The 27,733-nt window shown below is 39.9% G+C and overlaps 1 long non-coding RNA gene across 3 annotated transcripts; it reads right to left on the reverse strand.

The window, feature by feature from the left end:
* Nucleotides 1-53: 53 nt before the first annotated feature.
* Nucleotides 54-27,679, reverse strand: LOC141545851 (uncharacterized). 3 transcript variants are annotated; one of them, XR_012483150.1, is made up of 3 exons: nucleotides 27,657-27,679; nucleotides 24,605-24,712; nucleotides 54-595 (listed from the first exon to the last, which is right to left on the reverse strand). It is a non-coding gene; the product is annotated as an uncharacterized LOC141545851 (long non-coding RNA). The 3 variants fall into 3 exon arrangements; XR_012483152.1 differs by lacking the exon at nucleotides 54-595 and adding an exon at nucleotides 23,351-23,892; XR_012483151.1 differs by lacking the exon at nucleotides 54-595 and adding an exon at nucleotides 23,351-23,919.
* Nucleotides 27,680-27,733: the final 54 nt, after the last annotated feature.

Consider the following 27,733-nt stretch of genomic DNA (forward strand, 5'->3'; position numbering starts at 1 on the left):
TGGGATGGGGTAGGGGAAAGACACTGTAATAAAGTAACATTAAACAAGTGGTATTTTGCTCTGCTGTTTATTTCTTACTTTCATGACTTTATATTATCACTTTAAACTCCCTGAGCCTCAGTTTCCTCACATGTTAAATGAGATAGTTGAGCTCCATGACCACTAGGAAACTACATTTCCAGTTCTAAAATTGTGATTCCACAGTGAAAATCTAGCAACATTGTGTCCTAATGTAAGATCTGTATTTGATCATTAATGAGTCATATATTTTCTCTTGGATTTTATATAGTTCATTTGTAGCAACATTAACCTGGCATTCCCTTCTGAGGGCTGACCCCATCCTTGTTGTGGTGACTGTTAGAGGTGGGCCGCCCTCATCCCGGTGACCATCCACTCCAGATCCTCTTTGTGGTTGGTGGGGTGACGATATCAGAAGCCAAAATGTTGAAAGATCTCGTTTCTTCCCTGAAGCCTGGAACACAGGTACCGAACCCGAAATAACAGGACATGCATCTCCCTGGCCCAAGGATGGGAGAGTCTGGCTGTTCCCACAAGACTTGGTCTGAGCCTTAGGGGTAGCATTTGAGGAGATGATCTATAGAATTCGGGAGATGGTGAAGCACTGTGTAAAGGTCAGATAATTCTCTTACTACTACTATTATTACTTGTACTCTTACCCCTATTATTATTACTACTATTTCTACTATTACTCCTCTTCCTACTCCTATTAGTATTACTCCTATGATTACTACTATTACTCTTCCACCAACTACTACAATTACTGCCACTCTTATTACTGTTATTATTCCTTGTAGATCTCTTCCTCCTGCTACTAGTACTATCATTGCTCCTATTCCTATTAATACTCCTTTTACTACCACTACTACTATTATTTCTACTACCACTTTTATTATTACTATTACTACTACTACTACTCCTCCTACTCCTACTCCTACTCCTACTATAGTGTAACTCCTATTCCTATCATCATTACTGTTGCTATTACTACTACTTCTACTACTATTATTCCTACTCCTATTCCTGTTACTACTCATACTACTCCTACTTCTTCTACTCCTCCACCTCCTACTACTAAAACTACTCCTTGGTCCCTACTATTACTATAATTACTACTAGCACTACCACTAGTACTACTACTACCACTACTACTACTACTACTACTACTACTACTACTACTACTACTACTACTACTATTGCTACTCTTACTTCTATTACTATTATTACTCCTACTGTGAGTACTGTTAAATTTTTCTAGTGCCATGACCAATTTCTTCTCCTAGAAGGGAGCCGACAACTTAACTATTACAACACCAGAAAGGGTGAAAGTGAGATTGTACAGCTGATAGAGGGCAGGGGCTTCAAGGCAGGAAGACTTAGAGTTCCAATTTTTCTTCCAAAACTTACTATATATTTTGACCTTAAACAAGTCATTTTACATCTGCTCTCAGTTTGCTCAATAGTGAAACGTTGTTTACAATAATCTCTATTGCCTAAGTTGTTGTGAGAGTCAAATGAGATTATAATTATAAAATAGTACAAATGCCAGCAAGTTATCATTTGTTGGGATTACTAGGTGAGAACTGAGGTTGTCTGGATGGTGACAAGGTGAGAATTCAGGTTTTCTGGACAATTACAAGGTGAGAACTCAGGTTGACTTGATAGAGGGGGCAAGCTCATTGGCTGGGGTGGTTCTTCCCAGAAGCCCTTGCATTATCCCACGCCCATTCTCTGGGAGGATAAAAAGAGACAGCAATGGGCGCAGAGGGCAGATCGGCCTGGAGAAGGATAAGAGCTGGAGGAGATTCAAGAAGAAAGACTCTGAATTGCATCAGGCTTGACGGGGCTCTCTGCAGGAAGGGAAGTCACTTCTTTGGACAAGAGTTAACAGCAACTGCCTGGAGACAACGGTTCGTTACAGGAAGAAGAATCTGTCTGAGAGATTTGAGTAGACACAGCAGATCTCTTCCCAGAGAGCGATCCAGCAGCTTCTGGAGACGACAGCACGTTACATTTGGCGTCCACACGTGGGGCAAGGACTTTTGCTTATCCTGACAAGAGGAGCTAGACCAGACCTTCGCAATTTGGCGCCCGAACAGGGACAGACACAGTCCTGATTCCAGTGGAAAAGCTTCCAATCTAGATCTCAGTCTCTCTGACCCAGAACCGTGAGTAACGAGGAAACTTTGTTAAAGATTAAGTGAGCGTGCTAATAGATAAATAAGGAACTTAACTTGTTAAGGGCTAAACCAGGAATCTCTTATAGCTGAAATGGGGCAGATGTTAGCTATATTCAATCCCTGGACCTCAGCCGACTCAACCTCAGCCCCAGACGCAACCTCAGCTCCATTCAGGAGTGGTACTATAGAGAGTATAATCAACATAATTGAGGAGCAGAGTTTACTTGTAACCTGGGTACAGATTGCTAAACTCTTGGCTGCATTAAGACGCACATCCCCTTGGTTCTTAGAGGAAGAAAAGATAGATGTAGATAAATGGAAGCTAGTGGGATATGAAATGAAAGAATTTCAAGCAAAAAATGGGCCTCGTTCAATTTCTGCAGAAGTATTTTATATCTACAACATAGTTCAATTAGCCTTAAACTATCAAGCAAGTTGTAGGAGAAGGAAAAGTTCTAAAAATGAACAGAGGAGGAAGTGTGAGGAAAAAAGGAAAGATCAAGATCTTTCCCTAGAGCAAGAGGATTTAAATGAGGAATTATGGTATGATTCTCTTGAAGAAGCTTCAACCCTGCCTAGAGAACAGATTATTGACAGGCCTACATCAACCCCACCTTCAGAGATGGAGGAAGAAAGAGGGGAAGAGGCAGAAACACAAACAGAATTGCCTGTGAAGAAGCCTAAGCCTATGACAAGATTAGAAAAAGCATTGGTTAAAGCTAAGAGAGAAGGACAGGATATAAGTGATTTTATACATGCATATCCTGTGATTGAAAATACTGACTCTGTAGGTAAAAAAAGGAGAAGATATGCACCTTTAGATTTGAATAAAATTAAGGATTTGAAAAAAGGTTGTACCCTTTATGGGGCTACATCAGCTTATGTCAAAATGTTACTAGATGGTTTGTCTTATGAAGTCCTAACCCCGAATGATTGGAAATCCATAGCAAGGACATGTCTGGAGCCTGGAGAAAATTTATTATGGCTTGCGGAATTTCATGAATTATGTAAAATTCAAGTCAGATGCAATTTGGAAATAGGAGTTAACACACAATTCACTTTTGAGCACTTAGCTGGTGAAGGTCAATATGGAGAGAATTCGGAACAGATTAATTATACCATGACAATATATGAACAAATTGCTAAGGCTGCAATAAAAGCTTGGGGTGTCCTCCCTGGACAGAAAGATTGCGGAGAGGCTTTCACTAAAATACAGCAAGGTCCCAATGAACCTTTTGCAGATTTTGTGGGACGTTTGCAAACTGCTGTCAAAAGAACTATTGGAGAAAATTCAGCTACAGAAATAATGACCAGACATCTGGCTAAAGAAAATGCCAATGAGATTTGCAAAAGAATTATATGGGGATTAGACAAAGATGCTCCTTTAGAGGAGATCATAAGACGCTGTGCTACAGTGGGAACAAATGCTTTTTACACCTGGACAATGATGAATGTGGAAAGACAGGGTCCCTCCTGGCAAAGGCCTTCTAGAGAAACTCGGCGATGTTTTCAATGTGGAAAAATTGGACATCTAAGAGCTCAGTGTAGGTATGGAGATACAGTGAGAAGACAGGGTGAGAGAAGACCTAAAACCCCATGTCCAAAATGCAACAGAGGACTCCATTGGGCATCAGAGTGTAGAATAATTCAGGGAAATGGGATGAGGGGCCCAGGTCCAGGGCCCCAGGCGAAAAAGACTTGGGGCATGATGGCAACTGATGTTACACCCAAAGAACCTTTAGAAGGCCAGGACTCTGATTTAATCAATCAGCAGAGAAGCAATCACATGGCAGAAAGGGATTACCTGATAAGTCAGTCAAAAGGCAATCAGATTGCAAAAATGGATTACACTTGGGGAGAATACAAGCCTTTTAAACCAACAGGGCTGTATCCAGTGCAAACAATTCCAATGTAATTGCCAGATGATGAGAAGAGATTTAGAAAGTGATAAATAGAAGGAAATTAGATAGGTTGGCTGCCTGGGAGAGAGGGTTTGCTTGTATTTCTTCAACAGGAGAAGGAATCAGATGGGTGCCAACGAGTCGTATTCGCCTTGTCCATCAGAGAGAGACAGAAAAAGAGAAAGATCTCAAAATAAAGGAGAAGATCTAAGAAACATCTTACACCGAAAGAGCATGGATAATAAGAAGACTATTAAAGAACTTTAAAAACCAGCAGGAATCATTGGACTTCCTCACACAAGATGAGAATAATGGACAATGGACTTATGGACATTTATAAATTTTCAATTTATGATTATTTGATTATGTTATATACTTCTAGCATGCGTTATGTTACTATGTTACTATATGCTTATGTAATTTATGTAATTATCTGTAATACTTCCCATATTGATGGATTTATGTTTCAAGGTCATTTATGTAATTATCTGTAATATTTCCCATATTGATGGATTTATGTTTCAAGGTCATGACTGTCCTATGTTCTAAATCAAAAGAAAGGGGGAGATGTTGGGATTACTAGGTGAGAACTGAGGTTGTCTGGATGGTGACAAGGTGAGAATTCAGGTTTTCTGGACAATTACAAGGTGAGAACTCAGGTTGACTTGATAGAGGGGGCAAGCTCATTGGCTGGGGTGGTTCTTCCCAGAAGCCCTTGCATTATCCCACGCCCATTCTCTGGGAGGATAAAAAGAGACAGCAATGGGCGCAGAGGGCAGATCGGCCTGGAGAAGGATAAGAGCTGGAGGAGATTCAAGAAGAAAGACTCTGAATTGCATCAGGCTTGACGGGGCTCTCTGCAGGAAGGGAAGTCACTTCTTTGGACAAGAGTTAACAGCAACTGCCTGGAGACAACGGTTCGTTACAGGAAGAAGAATCTGTCTGAGAGATTTGAGTAGACACAGCAGATCTCTTCCCAGAGAGCGATCCAGCAGCTTCTAGAGACAACAGCTCGCTACAATCATTATTTTTTATTGATTTTTGATTATAGCACATTTTTTTTGACAGTACACTGGCATATTTTTCTTTACAACATTATCCCTTGTACTCCTTTCTGTTCTGAATTATTCCCGTACTTCCCCACTAGGCCCTCCCATAGACGGCAGGCATTGCCATACATATTTAAATATCTTATAGTATATTCTTGGTACAATATATATGTGCAGAACCAAATTTTATTGTTGTTGTTATTGCAAAGGAAGAATTGTATTCGGAAGGTAAAAATAATCTGTGAAGAAAAATAAAAAGCAAACAAACAAAATGCTCTCACTTTACATATCCCAGTGTTCAGGTTCTGGGTGTAGCTGATTCTCTCCATCATTGATCAAGTGGACTTGTATTAGCTATTGTCTATGTTGAAGATATCCACTTCCATTCGAACACAACCTCATACAGTATCATTGTTGAAGTGTATAATGATCTCCTAGTTCTGCTCGTTTGACTCAGCATCAGTTGATGTAAGTCTCTCCAAGCCTCTCTGTTTTCCTCCTGTTGGTCATTTCTTACAGAACAAGAATATTGCATAACATTCTTATACCATAATTTACCCAACCATTCTCCAATTGATGGACATCCGTTCATTGTCCAGTTTCTAGCCACTACAAAAAGTGCTGCCACAAACATTTTGGCACATACAAGTCATTTTCCCTTCTTTAGGATTTCTTTGGGATATAAGCCCCGTAGTAGCACTGCTAGGTCAACGGATTGGCAGATTTTGATAACTTTTGGGGCATAATTCCAGATTGCTCTGCAGAATGGTTGGATTCTTTCACAACTCCACCAGCAAGGCATCATTTTCCCAATTTTCTCACAGCCCCTCCAACATTCATCATTGTTTTTTCCTGTCATCTTAACGAATGTGACAGATGTGTAGTGGTATCTCACACTTGTGATTTGGAACTTGTGAGTGGAAATAGTTTTAATTTCATCATCTGAAAATTGTCCATATCCTTTCACCCTTTTTCAATTTGAGAATGGCTTGTTTTCTTATAAATTAGCATCAATTCTCTCTATATCTTGGAAGTGAGGCCTTTCTCAGAACCTTTAACTGTAAAAATGTTTTCCCAATTGGTTACTTCCCTTCTAATCTTCCTGGCATTAGTTTTCCCCCCCCTGTGATAACTTTTTAATTTGATGTAACCTAAATTTTCTATTTTGTGATCAATAATGATCTCTAGGTCTCCTTTGGTCACATAATCCTTCCTCCTCCACAAGTCTGAGATGTAAACTATCCTATGTTCCTCTAATTTATTTATGACCTCGTTCTTTATGCCTAAATCATGGACCCATTTTGATCTTAAGTGTGGGTCCATGCCTAGTTTCTCCCATACTAATTTCCAGTTTTTCCAGCAGTTTTTGTCAAATAATGAATTCTTATGCCAAAAGTTGGGATCTCTGGGTTTGTCAAACACTAGATTGCTATTTTTATTCACTATCTTGCCCTGTGAACCTATGCTACTCCACTGAACAACTAGTCTATTTCTTAAGCAATACCAAATGGTTTTGGTGACTGTTGCTTTATAATATAGTTCTATATCAGGTACAGCTAGACAGCTAGACCACCTTCCTTTTTTTTTTCATTACTTACCTTGAAATTCTTGAACTTCTGTTGTTCCATATGAATTCTGTTATTTTTTCTAGGTCTTTAAAAAAGTTCCTTGGGAGTCAGATTGGTATAGCACTGAATAAATAGATTAGTTTAGGGAGTATTGTCATCTTCATTATATTCTCTCGGCCTATCCAAAAGCATTGAACGTCTTTCTAATTATTTAAATCTGACTTCATTTTTCTGGCAAGTGTTTCGTAATTTTGCTCCTGACTTTCCTTTGTTAGATATATTCCCAAATATTTTGTACTATCGACAGTTATTTTGAATGGAATTTCTCTTTGTGTCTCTTGCTGTTGGATTGTGTTGCTAATGTATAAAAATGCTGAGGATTTCTGTGGATTTATTTTGTATCCTGCAATTTTGCTAAAGTTCTGAATTGTTTATAATAGCTTTTTTAGCAGAGTCTTGGGGGTTCTCTAAGTATACCATAATGTCATCTGCAAAGATTGATAGTTTTATTTCCTCATTTCCTACTCTTAATTTTTGAATCTCTTTCTCGGCTCTTTTTGCCGAGGCTAGCGTTTGTAGTACTATATTGAATAGTAATGGTGATAGTGGGAAACCTTGTTTCACTCCTTATCTTACAGGGAAAAGTTCCTAAGATATTTGCTGACGGTTTTAAATATAGGTTCCTTATCATTTTAAGGAATAGTTCATTTATTCCTATACTCTCAAGTCTTTTTTTGTAGGAATGGATGTTGGATTTGATCAAATGCTTTTTCTGCATCTATTGAGAAGATCATATGGTTTTTAGTAATTTGATTATTAATATGGACAATTATACTAATAGTTTTCCCAATATTAAACCAACCCAGCACTGCTGGTATAAATCCTGCTTGATCGTAGTGTATTATCCTGGGGATGATTCTCTGAAGTCTTTTTGCTAATATCTTATTTAAGATTTTAGCATCAATATTCAAGAAGGAAAATGGTCTTTAGTTTTCTTTCTCTGTTTACAATCTACCTGGTTTTAGGTATCAGTACCATGTCTGGGGCATAAAAGGAATTTGGTAGGCCTCCTTCAATTCATTTTTTTTTCAAATAGTTTATATAGTATTAGAGTTAGTTGTTCTTTAAATGTTTGGTAGAATTCATATGTCAATCCATCTCTTCCTGAGGATTTTTTCTTAGGGTGTTGGTTGATAAATTGTTCTATTTCTTTTTCCGAAATGGGACTATTTAGACTTCTTACTTCTTCCTCTGTTAATCTGCGCAAGTTATATTTCCTCCACAAGTCTGAGAGATAAACTATCCTTTGTTCCTCTAATTTATTTATGATCTCATTCTTTATTCCTAACTCATGGACCCATTTTGATCTTTTCTCCCTATTTGCTGTTAAGTGTGGGTCCATGCCTAGTTTCTACCATAATAATTTCCAGTTTTCCCAGCAGTTTCTGTCAAATAATGAATACGTATTCCAAAATCTGGGATCTTTGGGTTTGTCAAAAACTAGATTGCTATTTTTATTCAATATCTTGCCCTGTGAAGCTAACCTATTCCACTGATCAACTAGTCTATTTATTAGCCAACACCCAATGGTTTTGGTGACTGCTGCTTTATAATATACTTTAGATCAGGTACAGCTAGGCTACCTTCATTTGATTATTTTTTTTTTCTCATTACTTCCCTTGCAATTCTCAACCTTTTGTTCTTTCCTATGAATGTTGTTGTTATTTTTTCTAGGTCATTAAAATAGTTTCTGATTGGTGTAGCACTAAATAAATAGATTAATTTAGAGAGTATTGTCATCTTGATAATATTCGCTCTGCTTATCCAAGAGCACTGAATGTCTTTCCAATTATTTAAATCTGACTTCATTTTTGTGGCAAGTGTTTTGTAATTTTTCTCATATAATTCCTGACTATTCTTTGGTAGATGGATTCCCAAATACTTTATACTCTCAACATTTGTTTGGAATGGAATTTCTCTTTGTATCTCTTGCTGTTGGATTGTGTTGGTAATATGTAAAAATGCTGAGGATTTAGGTGGATTTATTTTGTATCTTGAAACTTTGCTAAAGTTCTGAATTAATTCTAATAGCTTTTTAGCAGAGTCTTAGGGGTTCTCTAAGTATACCATCATGTCATCTGCAAAGAGTGATAGTTTGATTTCCTCATTAGCTACTCTAATTCCTGGAATCTCTCTGGGCTCTTATTGCCCAGGCTAGCATTTCTAATACAATATGGAATAGTAATGGTGATAGTGAGCAACCGTTGTTTCACTCCTTATCTTACTGGGAAAGGTTCCAGTGTATCACCATTACATATGATGTTTACTGACAGTTTTAAATATATAATCATGATTTTAAGGAATAGTCCATTTATTCCTGTACTCTCAAAGGTTTGTAGTAGGAATGGATGTTGGATTTTATGAAATGCTTTTTCTTCATCTATTGAGATGATCATATGGTTTTTGTTAATTTGGTTATTGATATAGTTGATTATACAAATAGTGTTCCTAATATTGAACCAGCCCTGCATTCCTGGTATAAATCCCACTTGGCCATAGTTTATCATCCTGGGGAGGGTTTTCTGTAGTCTTTTGGATAATATTTTATTTAAGATTTTAGCATCATTAGGGAGATTGGTCTATAATTTTGTTTCTCTGTTTTCAGCCTACCTGGTTTAGGTATCAGTACCATGTCTGTGTCATAAAAGGAATTTGGTAGGACTCCTTCAATCCCTATTTTTTCAAATAGTTTCTATAACATTGGAGTTGTTTTTTAAATTTTTGGTAGAATTCACATGTAAATCCATCTGGTGCTGGGGATTATTTTTTCTTAGGGAGTTGGTTAATAGCTTCTTCTATTGCTTTTTCTGAAATGGGACTATTCAGACTATTTCCTTCTTCCTCTGTTAGTCTGGGCAAGCTTATTTTTGAAGGTATTCTTCCACTTCATTTAAGTTATCGAATTTATTGCCGTAAAGTTGGGCAAAGTAGCTCCTAACTATTGTTCTAATTTCCTCTTCATTAGGGGTGAGTTCTCCCTTTTCATTTTTAAGACTAACAATTTTTGTTTCAAATACAGACAACTACAGGCACACAGTAGTAGACAGAGTCTAAAGTCGAGTCCTGACTTCTTTTAATCATCTTTTCTTTCTTAACTTTTTTGGATCATGGACTTTTTTGACTTACTGCTGAATGCCTCTTCTAGGAATAGACGTTTTTAAATGCTTAAAACAAAGGAACAGGATAACGAGGGAATCACGATTACTGAAATACTGTTTTAAAATGTTTTTTTCTCAATAGTATTTTATTTTTTCCAAATACAGGTAAAGACAGTTTTCGACATTCATTATTAAAATTAGTTTTGAAAATAAACGTGATATATCCCAGGTTGAGAACCTGTGCACTAGGAACTTGGAATTTTCCCCCTCTCTCCACTCCTGGAAATGTCTCCATTCTTTATGAGGACACTCTGTTCCAAGCTGAAGTTGCTCTGAATTCCTTGGGAAACTGAAGGAGGAATAGACCTGGCTGAGTCTCCCCAGGCCTACTCCTTGGTTACTTGAACTGTGGTTCTGTGAGGAACCCATACAGAACTATCAGCCTCCACCTTGGAGCTGGTGAAGAACCAGTTCTATTTCTGTGGGCAATGCCATGCCAGAGGCACTTGTTGCTTCTCTGTTGCCAATTACTTCTTTAAAAGCCTGGGTGTATTTATTAATACAGACAGAATAATTTCTCATAGATCCACCGAATGCACTCCCTGGGATGTAAGGCACACACAGACAAACAAAGGGAGGCCTTGCATCCCACAGCACCAAGCTCTAATCCCTCTTAGTCTGCAAACTCAAAAATTCCATTACTCAGGACAATCATGAAGCATAGAAGAATGGTCAATAATTGTAGGGAGTCACTCTGGCACCCTTTAAGGAGGGTATCTGCAAACAGCTTAGAGCCCCTTCCTCAACCTGGAAGGCTCTAAATCTTACCCATGCTCACTGATCAGAGAAGGAGCTCCCCGGCTGCCGGGATACTAGCATGGGAAGGCGCTGAGTGCTTTTCCTTCATTGTGCATTGCTTACCAGGAGATGTAGCCGCTCCAGTGTTCATGGCACACTCTTGGGCTTCACGGGGCAGAGACAGGTTACTGAGGGGAGGGGTAAGTTGGAGGTCTGAGCCAGTGAGGCAATGGTAATGTTCTTGGGTTTTAGTCACCAAGCATTCATCAAATGCCCAGTGCAGCAGACAGATCCCAGGCCTGAAGCCAGATGTGGCCTCAGGCTCACTGGCCTTGTCACCAAGGGAGAGGGGGCCCAGCTAGCTCATTTTTGAAAGGGGGAAAAAAAGAATACCTCCACTTCCAGGTTTGAGAGGAGGATCCAATTGGGATACATGCAAAGTTTAGCAGACATCCTGGCCTGTTCCTAGCCTTGGATTTAAATTGGTTGGATTTATTCAGGGAACTCGGCTGCTTGACGATTGGAACACATCGTTTTATTTCATTGAAAAGGGTCTTTACCCTACAATTTCTCAAAGCAAATGCTTCTGTTTAATGTGAGCTTCAATCTCTTCCCCCAGTTGTTGCAACATTAGATTTATTGGTGTATTAAGCAGATGTTGTTCTCAGGGCATGTTGCTCGTGACCTCTTCCAGACTTACTATCCTATGGATCTAACATGATAACCTTGGCCTAAGATTGGATGTGTCTTGTACAGACAACCCTGGCCTAATTAACAAAAGGATCCAAGATCTGCAGTGTTCAAATTGTCCAAGATGAAAGGTACCTGATGAAGAGGTCCGGGGACATAAACTTGGCCCTAGGCTCCATCCCAAGAGCAATATGTGGGCTTAGCTCCCTTTCCCGCTGGCTGCTTCTACTCATGTCCCCAGATTCTGGTCCCTGTGTCTTTTGTGACTGTATCATTCTTTGGTAGTCCACCTCATCCATCAGGCCTTAGACTACTCAATAAGCAAAGCACAATTAAACAAGGAGCAAACATATATTACATATACTTACTAGGGGTCAGATATTACACTAGACCCTGGAGACATAAAGATAAAAACAAAATGGTCTTGCCCTCAAAGTTTATATATTATTGCGAAAAATGATGTCAACAAAAAAAAAGTAGGAAGAAAATCATTGCATAAGCAAGATAATTGCATAAATATTTTCATATACATTGGATTTATCCTATATTTTCACATATATAACATGTAATGACTGGTCATTTAGGGAAGGAGGTGGAAGGAAGGAGGGGGAATGTTGGAACATGAGGTTTCGCAAGGCTCAGTGTTGTAAACTTGCCCCTTCATATGTTTTCTACATAAAGAGGTTTCCTAAAAAATATTGTTAAAAGAAAACTTCCGCATAAAGCCTGAGCACAATCCTCATCAGATGAGCAGTTGACTTGCTTACCTTGGCCATGGAGACCTCATTGTGTCATGCCCATTGTGACACGCCTGAGAACACCCAAGGTTTTCTGACTTAAAGGTGATGTTCTCTCCCCAACCACCCAGTTGGATCCTGACAGCAAAGGAAGTAGTACGTGAATAGAAGAATGGATGAGTGGACTAATAGACTGATAGACTAGATACATAGATTATTGGTGATGGATGGATGGGATAGAGAAGATAAACAAATAGATTGAATAGATACACTTAATGCATAGTTAAAAAGATAATGATGGATAGATAAGTGAAAAGATAGATTTATAGTAGAAAAGTTTATAGGTAGAAAAGTGATTTATAGGTAGAAAAGAAATTTTTAGATTAAAAAAAGGGATTTAGAAGTAGAAAAGAGATTTATAGGCAGAAGAGAATGAATAGCTGGATTAAAATATACATACACCCCCCCCCCAAAATATTGCAGTTTGTGGATGGTTTTTCCAGTATATGAAATGGACACATATCTTTCACTTATGCTGTAACATTTTACCTTTTCAGGCAACCTATAAGCCAATACTGAAGCAAAGGATATACTGAAGTCAGAGTGACCAGATTCTGGCGATATTGCTACAATCTACTTAAAATGGGATTTAGATTGTTGTTGGGGAGTTTTGATCTACACTTTGGAGTTTATTGCACTGGTGGGGGGAAGGGAAGAGATGATGTTTCTGAGTTTGATTGTTGGGGAGTTTTGATATCTATACTTTGGAGTTTATTGTACTGGTGGGCAGAAGGGGAGAGATGATGTTTCTGAGTTTGATGTGGTTTTAAAAATAAAAAAAGGTTTTTTTTTTTTTTTCTGTTTCCAAAAGTGTCAAGTTGTCATTCTTTCAGCTCCCACATGATTAGTGATATTTCCCAGTTTCTTCTGTACTATCTGGTGATTACATTTGCCAGCTCGTTAATCCTAAAGAAATACTTCTTGGCAAACTTATTGGGTAAACTACCTTTTTCCCTTATTTCCAGCTAGCCCATACTGCTGATGGGTAAAGCTATGGGCTAAGCTGGCTATCCTATCTGGGTTTGGGAATAAGAGAGGCAGGCAGATTTGTTCTTCTTTGAGATTGTGAAAAAACTGTAAGTAGGACCTTTGCCATCAGAGGCTGGGGACCATCTGAAAGTCTGGGAACAAAGAGGTAGTGAGGGTTAACAAGCAGCAGGGCTGTTGTGTTCTAGCCAGAGAAGTTCCAGAGAAGCTCGGAACTGGCCCTGCTGAAGTCTTTTGGATCTTCCTGGAGGAGCAGAGCAGCCATTCTCCACCAGGAGGGCAATTCAGAATGACAAGGGACTGGCTTAGAGATTTGCATCCAGGTGCTTCCCCTCAGCTCTAGGGGAAGGCTGAGCCAGAAAATAATTGGTGTCCCCACAGGCTTGTGCTAGAGCCCCCCATTCCCCCTTAGAAGTTTCTTCTGCCTGACTTGTGCTCATTATAATCTATATGAGTGAAATGTCAAACTTCTGTTTCTGAAAATAACCTTTCTACAGAAGCTGGGAACCTAAATCCCCTGGATGAAGAAGAGGGATAGTAAGAGTGCTAGAAAAGCAAATGGGTGCTCTGGAGACAGCAAGATTGGAGATGGGAAAACCCCATCTGATTTGATTCCATAGATAGTGGCAAACGTCAGGTTAGCCACAAAGGATGTTTGCACTGATTGATAAAGCTGGAACAATACCTCTTGGGAATTGATGTACAGGCCCTGGCAAGAAAATGAAACCAAACTAACTCCCAAGCAGGATGCAGCCTTAATTGGCTGAAGGACCCCAGAAGACCCTGGACAAGCCAGTCAAGCCGGCTTCCAGAGCTAGTCCTTAGCTTGGCCTTGGGAATCCTCCCAGGGGGTGGAAGAGGAGGAGGTCTGGATTGCTCTCTGACAGCACCTTCTCATCCTCCATCTTGGGCTTTCCACTTCTGGGCTTGGGCTTGGAGGGTCTCATCTACAGAAAACCACCTTCTTGAGGGCAAGAACTGTTGGAGTTTTTCCTTGGTAGCTCTGCCATTTTTCCACTTCGAATCACTTCCGATTTACCAATATTTATTAAGGAAACAAGCATTTATTAAACTCTTTTGTACTAAGCACTGTGCTAAGCACTTTACACATATTCTCTCCTTAACATCACTGGGAGGTAGGTGCTAACTGAGGCAACAGGTCAGCAAAATAGAGGCGAGATTGAAACAGATCTTGTCTTGTACAGACAACCCTGGCCTAATTAACAAGGGGATTCTAGATCTGCAGCGTTCAATGGGGTGTTTTCCAAATTCTACATGATGAAAGGTACCTGATGAAGCGGTCTGGGGCCTTAACCGTGGCCCTAGCTCCTTCTGCTTTTCAGCCAAACCCTAGGCTCCATCCCAAGAGCAATATGTGGGCTTGGCTCCCTTTCCCGCTGGCGCTTCTATTCATGTCCCCAGTTTCTGGTCCCTGTGTCTTTTGTGACCATATCATTCATCTGGTAGCTCACCTCATCCATCTTCCTTAGACTACTCAATCAGCAAAGCTCAATTAAACAAGGAGCAAACATACATTACATACTTACTAGGGGTCATATATTTCACTAGACCCTGGAGACATAAAGGTAAAAACAAAATGGTCTTGCCCGCAAAGTTTATATTCTATTGGGGAAAATGATGTCAACAAAAAGAACTAGGAAGAAAATCTATGCATAAGCAAGATAATTGTACAAATATTTTTACATACATTGGATTAAGCATATATTTTCACATATTTAACATGTAATTACCTGTCATCTAGGGGAAGAGGTGGAAGGAAAGAGGGGAAAAGTTGGAAGAGAAGGTTTTGCAAAGGTCAGTGTTAAAAACTTACCCCTTCATATGTTTTGTAAATAAAAAGCTTTCCTCAAATAATTTTTTAAAAGAAAAAACTCCATAATACCATGTAGCGTGTTGTCGTCTCCAGAAGCTGCTGGATCACTCTCTGGGAAGAGATCTGCTGTGTCTACTCACATCTCTCAGACAGATTCTTCTTCCTGTAGTGAACTGTTGTCTCCAGGTAGTTGCTGTTAACTCTTGTCCAGAGAAGTGACTCCCCTTCCTGCAGAGAGCTGCATCAAGCCAGACTTAGTGCAGAGTCTTCTCCTTGAATCCTGGCTCTGAATCTCTTCCAGCTCTCATCCTTCTCCAGGCAGACTGACTTTCCAGGCCCACTGTTGCCTCTTTTATCCTCCCAGAGAAAGGGCGTGGCATAATGCAAGGGCTTCTGGGAAGAACCACTTTAGCCAATGAGCTTGCTCCTTCTATCAAGGCATCCTGAGTTCTCACCTTGTAATTGTCTAGACAACCTGAATTCTCACCTTGTCACTGTCCAGACAACGTGAGTTCTCACCTAGTAATCCTAATATCTCCCCCTTTCTTTTGATTTAGAACATAGGACAGTCATGACCTTGAAACCTAAAGCCATCAATATGGGAAGTATTACAGATAATTACATAAATTACATAAGCACATAGTAACATAGTAACATAACACATGCTAGAAGTATATAACATAATCAAATAATCATAAATTGAAAATTTATAAATGTCCATAAATCCATTGTCCATTAGTCTCATCTTGTGTGAGGAAGTCCAATGATTCCTGCTGGTTTTAAACTTCTTTAACAGTCTTTTTATTAGCCATGCTCTTTCGGTGTAAGATGTTTCTTAGATCTTCTCCTTTATTTTGAGGTCTTTCTCTTTTTCTGTCTCTCTCTGATGGACAAGGCGAATATGACTCGTTGGCACCCATCTGATTCCTTCTCCTGCTGAAGAAATACAAGCAAACCCTCTCCCCCAGGCAGTTAACCTACCTGGTCCCTTCCATTCACCACTTTCTGGATCTCTCCACATCACCTGGCGATTATCTAAGGACAGTGGAGCTGCTCGCACTGGACACTGCCCTTCTGGTGGGTTATAAAACCTGTCTGCCGCAGCCAGTGCATCTTTGTCAAAAATTAGAAAATTAATGGTATAGAGAACTAAATTTAGAAGTTCTCTAGGGTTACCTGTGGCTCCCCCTTTCTTTTGTTTTTGGAGGAGTGTCTTAATATCTCTGTTTCTTCTCTCTACTCTTGCCTGCCCTTGAGGATTAAAGGGTATGCCCGTGGTATGTAAAATCTTATACTGTGCACAAAAGTGTGTAAAATGTTTGGACGTATATGCAGGTCCATTGTCTGTTTTTATTGCTTGTGGCACACCCATAATTGCAAATGCTTGTATAAGGAATTCAGTGACCACTCGGGCTGTCTCTTTTGCTGCTGGCACTGCAAATGTGAATCCTGAAAAGGTGTCTACCACGACATGGATAAAAGATAGACGACCAAAAGATTTATAATGGGTCACATCCATTTGCCAGATTTCATTGGGTCTCAAACCACGAGGATTCTTCACTGGAGGGAGTGTAGGAGCATGGCAAGGAAGACAAGCTGTACAGCTTTTTACTATGCTCCTAGCTTCCTCTCTTGTGATTCCAAATTGTAAACGTAAAGCTCGAGCAGCCTGATGATATTTAGAATGAGATTCTTGTGCTTCCTGAAATAAAGGACTACTGGCTAACATCGTTAGAAGGCTATCTGCCTTTGAATTTCCAACAAAAATGGGACCTGGAAGTCCACTATGTGAGTGGACATGCAAGATATAAATCTTGCCTGGATGTTTTCTCACTTGCTCTTGAAGTTCCTTAAAGAGCTGATAAATATTAGAGGCTGCAAATTTTATTTGGGCTGTGGCAATTCTTTGTACTACACCTACAGAATAAGCTGAATCAGTAATTATATTTACGTCTCCTGGGTAATAAGTAAGAGCTAGCATGATAGCAAATAATTCATTCTGTTGAGTGGATTGAAAAGGAGTCCTGATTACTCTCTTTATGGTTAAATCATGAGAGTATACAGCACAAATATTTTCTTTGGAGGCGTCTGTAAAGATTGTTGGTCCTTTAAGAGGAACCTTGGAAACCTTTTCTTCAAAGATCCATCGCCAATTATGTAGTAGCCGGGTAATCTTTAATGGAGATCCATGTGCAAAATTTGGAGCGGTGGCCAATAAAATTTGCCATTCTGGGATGGTCTCACAGCATACATTAATTTGTGCGTTAGTATAGAATGTGTATATTTTTTCAGGACTTATTCCAGATAATTGTGTTACTCTCTTAATAGCCTTTAATAAAATCCTAGCCACAAGCACTGGGTAAGGTGTAAGGCTTTGTTCTGGTTGTGCTGGGAGGTTCATTCACTCAATCACTCTGTCTCCTTGATGAAGGACTGCTGTGGGTGCCTCTTTTGTAGCAAAAACTGATATTTCCAAGGGTTTTTGAGTGACTCTTTCAACCACATTTTGTGCTTCTTTTGTAAGCTGGCGTGGTGAATTTAAAGCACTGTCTCCCCTTAAAATGTCATATAGAGGTTGTAGTTGATTGGTAGTTAAGCCTAACACTGGACGCATCCATTGGATATCTCCTATTGATTTTTGAAAGTCATTTAAGGTGTTCAACTTCTCTGTTCTTAAAGAAAGCTTTTGTACTGTGAGTGTCTTAGGATATACTTGATATCCTAAATATTGAAAAGGAGCCTGTCTTTGAATTTTTTCTGTAGCTATATGCAGTTTGTAGTACTTTAATGTTTCCATGGTCCTTTGTAGACATGCTTCTAACATTTGTTCCTCAGGTACACATCCCAAAATATCATCCATATAATGTAACAATATTACTTTTGGAAAGGCTTTTCTTACTGGAGCAAGAGCAGCAGCAACATACATTTGGCACATAGTAGGGCTGTTTTTCATTCCCTGTGGCAAAACTGTCCATTCATATCTTTTATAAGGCTCAGCCAAATTAACACTAGGCACTGAAAAAGCACATCTTTTCATACCCTCCTTATCTAGAGGGATAGAATAGAAACAATCCTTAATGTCTATAACCCATAGAGGCCATTCTCTTGGCAACTGAGTAGGAGATGGAAGTCCAGGCTGAAGAGTTCCCATAGTTTCCATCTGTTCATTTACTCTTCTTAGATCAGTTAACATCCTCCATTTTCCAGATTTCTTTTTCACCACAAATACTGGGGAATTCCAAGGACTTAGAGAAGGCCGCAAGTGTCCTTGGTCAAGTTGTTCTTGCACTATGTCTAATAAGGCCTGAATTTTATCACTTCTTAAGGGCCACTGTTCTACCCACACTGGTGAATCAGTCTTCCACTGAATAGGAACTGGTGAAAGTGCAGGTAGGCCTTCAACAGCAGCCCTGCCTAAAAAGCTGAAGTGCTTATTTGTAATCCTATCTGCTGTAAAATGTCTCTTCCCCACAGATTGATGGGGATTTTTTCAACCACAAAAGGAGTAAAAGCTCCTGTTTCTCCTTCAAATACCTATCTCAAAGGCCTAGCACTAACTTCTGGGGCTATTGATCCTCCCACCCCAGACATATAGCAGACATGTCTGCTTTAATCTTTGGCCAGTGACCGGGCCAATTGGCACCTCTAATAACTGTACGATCTGCACCCGTGTCTACCGATCCTTCAAATGGTATTCCGTTTATATAAATAGTAAGCATAGGTCGGTCAGCTGTCACAGCTGCTGTCCAATATATTCCTGGATTTTGTTCATTGGAGTCAAAATCTAGGCGACTATCACGAGGTTGCTTATTAGGGGTACGTAACAATATGCCTGATGCTACTACTTCTCCTGGTTGATAAATCACACGTTGTCTGCCTGTGTTAGTGACTGGGATATTAGATACACGTTCTCCAGTTTCCCACATCAGTGTATGGATGGACACTGTTTTGTAGGCACTCTCAGAAGGTGAAATGGTCAAGCCTACTGTGCCTGGAGGCAAAGGATCCATAGGCTCAACAGGAACAGATTTCACTTCTCCAGGGAGTATCTCGGTAGTCTCTCCTGCACACAACTCTATTTTTCCTAATTTCAATCCCTTTCTTCCATCTGATTGCCTTTTGGCTGATTGATCATGTCTTAAAATTCTCTGGATGTAACCTCGGTTGCCATCATGCCCCACTTCGGGGGCTGAAGCTGGGCCCCACCTGTCATTTCCCTGTGTCAATCTACATTCGGAGGCCCAGTGGAGGCCCTTGTGACATTTTGGACATGGAGTTTTAGGTCTTCTCTCACCCTGTCTTCTCACTGTATCTCCATATCTACACTGAGCTCTTAGATGCCCAATTTTTCCACATTGAAAACATCGCCGAGTTTCTCTAGAAGGCCCTTGCCAGGAGGGACCCTGTCTTTCCACGTTCATCATTGTCCGGGTGTAAAAAGCATTTGTTCCCACTGTAGCACAGCGTCTTATGATCTCCTCTAAAGGAGCATCTTTGTCTAATCCCCATATAATTCTTTTGCAAATCTCATTGGCATTTTCCTTAGCCAGATGTCTGGTCATTATTTCTGTAGCTGAATTTTCTCCAATAGTTCTTTTGACAGCAGTTTGCAAATGTCCCACAAAATCTGCAAAAGGTTCATTGGGACCTTGCTGTATTTTAGTGAAAGCCTCTCCACGATCTTTCTGTCCAGGAAGGACACCCCAAGCTTTTATTGCAGCCTTAGCAATTTGCTCATATATTGTCATGGTATAATTAATCTGTTCTGAATTCTCTCCATAACAACCTTCACCAGCCAAGTGCTCAAAAGTGAATTGTGTGTTAACTCCTATTTCCAAATTGCATCTGTCTTGAATTTTACATAATTCATGAAATTCCACAAGCCATAATAAATTTTCTCCAGGTTCCAGGCATGTCCTTGCTATGGATTTCCAATCATTTGGGGTTAGGACTTCATAAGACAAACCATCTAGTAACATTTTAACATAAGCTGATGTAGCCCCATAAAGGGTACAACCTTTTTTCAAATCTTTAATTTTATTCAAATCTAAAGGTGCATATCTTCTCCTTTTTTGACCTACAGAGTCAATATTTTCAATCACAGGATATGCATGTATAAAATCACTTATATCCTGTCCTTCTCTCTTAGCTTTAACCAATGCTTTTTCTAATCTTGTCATAGGCTTAGGCTGCTTCACAGGCAATTCTGTTTGTGTTTCTGCCTCTTCCCCTCCTTCTTCCTCCACCTCTGAAGGTGGGGTGGATGTGGGCCTGCCAATAATCTGTTCTCTAGGCAGGGTTGAAGCTTCTTCAAGAGAATCATACCATAATTCCTCATTTAAATCCTCTTGCTCTAAGGCAAGATCTTGATCTTTCCTTTTTTCCTCACACTTCCTCCTCTGTTCCTTTTTAAAACTTTTCCTTCTCCAACAACTTGCTTGATAGTTTAAGGTTAATTGAACTATGTTGTAGATATAAAATACTTCTGCAGAAATTGAACGAGGCCCATTTTTTGCATAAAATTCTTTCATTTCAAATCCCACTAGCTTCCATTTATCTACATCTATCTTTTCTTCCTCTAAGAACCAAGGGGATGTGCGTCTTAATGCAGCCAAGAGTTTAGCAATCTGTACCCATGTTACAAGTAAACTCTGCTCCTCAATTATCTTGATTATACTCTCTATAGTACCACGACTGAATGGGGGTGGAGCTGAGGTTGCTTCTGGGGCTGGGGATGAGTCGGCTGAGGTCCAGGGATTGAATATAGCTAACATCTGCCCCATTTCAGCTATAAGAGATTCCTGGTTTAGCCCTTAACAAGTTAAGTTCCTTATTTATCTATTAGCACGCTCACTTAATCTTTAACAAAGTTTCCTCGTTACTCACAATTCTGGCTCAGAGAGACTGAGATCTGGATGGGAGGCTTTTCCACTGGAATCAGGACCGTGTCTGTCCCTGTTCGGGCGCCAAATTGCGAAGGTCTGGTCTAGCTCCTCTTGTCAGGATAAGCAAAAGTCCTTGCCCCACATGTGGACGCCAAATGTAGCGTGCTGTCGTCTCCAGAAGCTGCTGGATCGCTCTCTGGGAAGAGATCTGCTGTGTCTACTCAAATCTCTCAGACAGATTCTTCTTCCTGTAGTGAACTGTTGTCTCCAGGGAGTTGCTGTTAACTCTTGTCCAGAGAAGTGACTTCCCTTCCTGCAGAGAGCTGCATCAAGCCAGATGTAGTGCAGAGTCTTCTCCTTGAATCCTGGCTCTGAATCACCTGCAGCTCTTATCCTTCTCCAGGCAGACTGACTTTCCAGGCCCACTGTTGCCTCCTTTATCCTCCCAGAGAATGGGCGTGGGATAATGCAAGGGCTTCAGGGAAGAACCACTTCAGCCAATGAGTTTGCTCCTTCTATCAAGTAAACCTGAGTTCTCACCTTGTAATTGTCCAGACAACCTGAATTCTCACCTTGTCACTGTCCAGACAACGTGAGTTCTCACCTAGTAATCCTAACAATACCAAGTGAGCACTACCCTCATCTGATGAGCATTTGCTTTGCTTACCTTCTCCATGGAGACCTCATTGTGTCATGCCCATTGTGACACGCCTGAGAACACCCAAGGTTTTCTGACTTAAAGGGGATGTTCTCTCCCCAACAACCCAGTTGGATCCTGACAGCCAAGGGGGTAGTATGTGAATAGAAGAATAGATGAGTGGACAAATAGACTAATAGACTAGATACATAGATAAGTGCTGATAGATAGATGGGATAGATAGGGTAAACAAATAGATTCAATAGATACACTTGATGCATAGTTAAATAGATAATGATGGGTAGATAAGTGAAAAGATAGATTTATAGTAGAAAAGTTTATAGCTATCAAAGATATTTATAGGAAAAAAAGTGATTTATAGTTAGAAAAGAGATTTATATGAAAAAAGCGATACATAGGTAGAAAAGAGATATATATAGTTAAAAAAGTGATTTAGGAGAAGAAACGAGATTTATAGGTAGAAAAGAGATTTATAGGCAGAAGAGAATGAATAGCTGCCTTAAATTATACATAGATAATGAAGGAGTCAATGGAGGGTTAGGTAAATCAGTAAATAAATTACTGGAGAGAGAGATCCATTTGGGCCCTCATCAGCATGATACCAAGGGCTGCTGTCATAGATTGAGACTGCCTTCACGTCAGTATTAAACTATTATATTTTATTCTTCAATATTATAGAAGCTAAAATGGTTGCTTTCTATCTGGCTTGGGAAATTGTTGACTTCTCTTTCTTCCCCTCTTCCCCCACGCCCCCCCAAAATTGCATTTTGTGGATGGTTATTCTAGTAGATCAATTGGACACATATCTTTCACTTATGCTGTAACATTTTACCTTTTCAGGCATCCTATAAGCCACTGCTGAAGCAGAGGAGATACTGAACCAGTTGTGACCAGATGCTGGCGATATTGAACGCATCTTAAGCCTCGGGATCGACTTAAAACGGGATTTAACCTGTTCATGAAGGTAAAGCATCTACATAGAGATAATGTACCTGCAGCTTCCCTCCTGCAGTCAGTGTTAATAGGAGATCAAGGTAGGGCCTGGTTGCTGACTAGCCCTATATATAAACTAGAAGTACAAATAATCTGGGAAATAGAGAGCCTACACTTAAAAGCAAACAAACAAACAAAAGCAAATTCTTTTAGTTCGGAAACTATTTTCTTTTTCCTCATCCTATGGCTGGTTCCCAGAAAAAAGATGACTTGCTCATATTAGAGGTTTCATAAATGCTTGTTAAATTCAATTACATATAGATGAAGACTTTTTCTAAAATTATAGGCAGCTGGCTGGTTCAGTGGATAACACTGTTGGACCTCCCTTGAATCAGCAACTGATTTCAAACACCAGCTGTAGGACTCTGGGCAAGTCACTTAATCTGTGTTTGCCTCAATTTCCTCCTCTGTAAATTGGGAATGATACAATCATGTTTGCTCCACAGAGGATAAGCCTCTGAGAACTATTTGTTTTCAAGTAGAGTCACAGCATCGTGGATTTTGAGCTGGCAGCAATATTTCAGGGTTTCTACTTCCATATTTTACAAAGAAAGTCACTGAGACACAAGGAGGTTTAGTATAGTTAATATATTGTTCAAGCGCATACAAGTTGTAAGTGGCAGAGACAAGATTCAAACAGATCCTGTTAATACTATCGTGTTACCTCTAAGTGTTCATTATATATGGGTGTATGTGTGTCCATATATGTGTGTGTATATTTCCATACTCCAATCTTCTAACCTATAACTAAACATATTTACTCTTAAAAAAAAAAAAGTGGTGGGATGGGGTAGGGGAAAGACACTGTAATAAAGTAACATTAAACAAGTGGTATTTTGCTCTGCTGTTTATTTCTTACTTTCATGACTTTATATTATCACTTTAAACTCCCTGAGCCTCAGTTTCCTCACATGTTAAATGAGATAGTTGAGCTCCATGACCACTAGGAAACTACATTTCCAGTTCTAAAATTGTGATTCCACAGTGAAAATCTAGCAACATTGTGTCCTAATGTAAGATCTGTATTTGATCATTAATGAGTCATATATTTTCTCTTGGATTTTATATAGTTCATTTGTAGCAACATTAACCTGGCATTCCCTTCTGAGGGCTGACCCCATCCTTGTTGTGGTGACTGTTAGAGGTGGGCCGCCCTCATCCCGGTGACCATCCACTCCAGATCCTCTTTGTGGTTGGTGGGGTGACAATATCAGAAGCCAAAATGTTGAAAGATCTCGTTTCTTCCCTGAAGCCTGGAACACAGGTACCGAACCCGAAATAACAGGACATGCATCTCCCTGGCCCAAGGATGGGAGAGTCTGGCTGTTCCCACAAGACTTGGTCTGAGCCTTAGGGGTAGCATTTGAGGAGATGATCTATAGAATTCGGGAGATGGTGAAGCACTGTGTAAAGGTCAGATAATTCTCTTACTACTACCATTATTACTTGTACTCTTACCCCTATTATTATTACTACTATTTCTACTATTACTCCTCTTCCTACTCCTATTAGTATTACTCCTACGATTACTACTATTACTCTTCCACCAACTACTACAATTACTGCCACTCTTATTATTGTTATTATTCCTTCTAGATCTCTTCCTCCTGCTACTAGTGCTATCATTGCTCCTATTACTATTAATACTCCTTTTACTACCACTACTACTATTATTTCTACTACCACTTTTACTATTTCTATTACTCCTACTAGTACTGCTACTCCTACTCCTACTCCTACTAGTGTCACTCCTATTCCTATCATTATTACTGTTGCTATTACTACTTCTTCTACTACTATTATTCCTACTCCTATTATTATTAATACTACTACCATTACTATTACTTTTATCATTACTACTCTTTTTACTACTTCTATCACTACTTTTATTCCTCTTCCTATTACTGTTACTACTCATAATACTCCTACTTCTTCTACGCCTCCACCTCCTACTACTGCCACTACTCCTTTGTCCGGAAGTCCATATGTTTTCTAAATAAAGAGGTTTCCTAAAAAATATTGTTAAAAGAAGACTTGCGCATAAAGCCTGAGCACAATCCTCATCAGATGAGCAGTTGACTTGCTTACCTTGGCCATGGAGACCTCATTGTGTGATGCTCATTGTGACATGCCGGAGAACACCCAAAGTTTTCTGACTTAAAGGTGATGTTCTCTTCCCAACAACCCAGTTGGATCCTGACAGCAAAGGGAGTAGTATGTGAATAGAAGAATGGATGAGTGGACTAATAGACTGGTAGACTAGATACATAGATTCCTGGTGATGGATGGATCAGATAGAGAAGATAAACAAATAGATTGAATAGATACACTTAATGCATAGTTAAAAAGATAATGATGGATAGATAAGTGAAAAGATAGATTTATAGTAGAAAAGTTTATAGGTAGAAAAGTGATTTATAGGAAGAAAAGTGATTTATAGGTAGCAAACAGCTCTATAGGAAGAAAAGCCATTTATAGGTAGAAAAGAGATATTTAGATTAAAAAAAGGGATTTAGAAGTAGAAAAGAGATTTATAGGCAGAAGAGAATGAATAGCTGGATTAAAATATACATACAACCCCCCCCCAAAATATTGCAGTTCGTGGATGGTTTTTCCAGTATATCAAATGGACACATATCTTTCACTTATGCTTTCACATTTTATCTTTTCAGGCAACCTATAAGCCAATACTGAAGCAAAGGAGATACTGAAGCCAGAGTGACCAGATTCTGGCGATATTGAAAACATGTCTTTGGAAATCTACTTGAAACGGGATTTAGATTGTTGTTGGGGAGTTTTGATCTATACTTTGGAGTTTATTGCACTGGTGGGGGGAAGGGGAGAGAGGATGTTTCTGAGTTTGATTGTTGGGGAGTTTTGATATCTATACTTTGGAGTTTATTGTACTGGTGGGGGGAAGGGGAGAGATGATGTTTCTGAGTTTGATGTGTTTTTAAAAATAAAAAATGTTTTTTTTTCTGTTTCCAAAAGTTTCAAGTTGTCATTCTTTCAGCTCCCACATGATTAGTGATATTTCCCAGTTTCTTCTTTACTATCTGATGATTATATTTGCCAGCTGGTTAATCCTAAAGAAATACTTGTTGGCAAACTTATTGGGTAAACAACATTTTTCCCTTATTTGCAGCTAGCCCATACTGCTGATGGGTAAAGCTGGCTATCCTATCTGGGTTTGGGAATAAGAGAGGGAGGCAGATTTGTTCTTCTTTGAGATTGTGAAAAAACTGTAAGCAGGCCCTTTGCCATCAGAGGCTGGGGACCGTCTGAAAATCTGGGAGCAAAGAGGTAGTGGGGGTTAACAAGCAGCAGGGCTGTTGTGTTCTAGCCAGAGAAGTTCCAGAGAAGCTCGGAACTGGCCCTGCTGAAGTCTTTTGGATCTTCCTGGAGGAGCAGAGCAGCCATTCTACACCAGAAGGGCAATTCAGAATGACAAGGGACTGGCTTAGAGATTTGCATCCAGGTGCTTCCCCTCAGCTCTAGGGGAAGGCTGAGCCAGAAAATAATTGGTGTCCCCACAGGCTTGTGCTAGAGCCCCCCATTCCCCCTTTGAAGTTTCTTCTGCCTGACTTGTGCTCATTATAATCTATATGACTGAAATGTCAAACTTCTGTTTCTGAAAATCTAACCTTTCTTCAGAAGCTGGGAACCTAAATCCCCTGGATGAAGAAGGGGGATAGTAAGAGTGCTAGAAAAGCAAATGGGTGCTCTGGAGACGGCAAGATTGGAGATGGGAAAACCCCGTCTGATTTGATTCCATAGATAGTGGCAAAGGTCAGGTTAGCCACAAAAGATGTTTGCACTGATTGATAAAGCTGGAACAATACCTCTTGGGAATTGATGTACAGGCTCTGGCAAGAAAATGAAACCAAACTAACTCCCAAGCAGGATGCAGCCTTAATTGGCTGAAGGGCCCCAGAAGACCCTGGACAAGCCAGTCAAGCCGGCTTCCAGAGCTAGTCCTTAGCTTGGCCTTGGGAATCCTCCCAGGGGGTGGAAGAGGAGGAGGTCTGGATTGCTCTCTGACAGCACCTTCTCATCCTCCATCTTGGGCTTTCCACTTCTGGGCTTGGGCTTGGAGGGTCTCATCTACAGAAAACCACCTTCTTGAGGGCAAGAACTGTTGGAGTTTTTCCTTGGTAGCTCTGCCATTTTTCCACTTCGAATCACTTCCGATTTACCAATATTTATTAAGGAAACAAGCATTTATTAAACTCCTATTTACCAAGCACTGTGCTAAGCACTTTACACATATTCTCTCCTGAACATCACTGGGAGGTAGGTGCTAATATCCACTCTCTCAGTTAAAGAAACTGAGGCAAAAAGTCAGCAAAATAGAGGCGAGATTGAAACAGATCTTGTCTTGTACAGACAACCCTGGCCTAATTAACAAGGGGATTCTAGATCTGCAGCGTTCAATGGGGTGTTTTCCAAATTCTACATGATGAAAGGTACCGGATGAAGCGGTCTGGGGTCTTAACCGTGGCCCTAGCTCCTTCTGCTTTGCAGCCAAACCCTAGGCTCCATCCCAAGAGCAATATGTGGGCTTGGCTCCCTTTCCCGCTGGTGCTTCTACTCATGTCCCCAGTTTCTGGTCCCTGTGTCCTTTGTGACCATATCATTCATCTGGTAGCCCACCTCATCCATCTTCCTTAGACTACTCAATCAGCAAAGCTCAATTAAACAAGGAGCAAACATATATTACATACTCACTAGGGGTCGTATATTTCACTAGACCCTGGAGACATAAAGGTAAAAACAAAATGGTCTTGCCCGCAAAGTTTATATTCTATTGGGGAAAATGATGTCAACAAAAAGAACTAGGAAGACAATCTATGCATAAGCAAGATAATTGTATAAATATTTTTACATACATTGGATTAAGCATATATTTTCATATATTTAACATGTGAATCCCCTGTCATCTTCCCTGTCATCTAGGGGAAGAGGTGGAAGGAAGGAGGGGAAAAGTTGGAAGAGAAGGTTTTGCAAGGGTCAGTGTTAAAAACTTACCCCTTCATATGTTTTGTAAATAAAAAGCTTTCCTCAAACAATTTTTAAAAAGAAAAAAACCCACATACCAGGTGAGCACTACCGTCATCTGATGAGCATTTGCTTTGCTTACCTTCTCCATGGAGACCTCATTGTGTCATGCCCATTGTGACACGCCTGAGAACACCCAAGGTTTTCTGACTTAAAGGG

Source organism: Sminthopsis crassicaudata, chromosome 6, assembly GCF_048593235.1.
Source record: "Sminthopsis crassicaudata isolate SCR6 chromosome 6, ASM4859323v1, whole genome shotgun sequence".
NCBI classification, from domain to species: domain Eukaryota; kingdom Metazoa; phylum Chordata; class Mammalia; order Dasyuromorphia; family Dasyuridae; genus Sminthopsis; species Sminthopsis crassicaudata.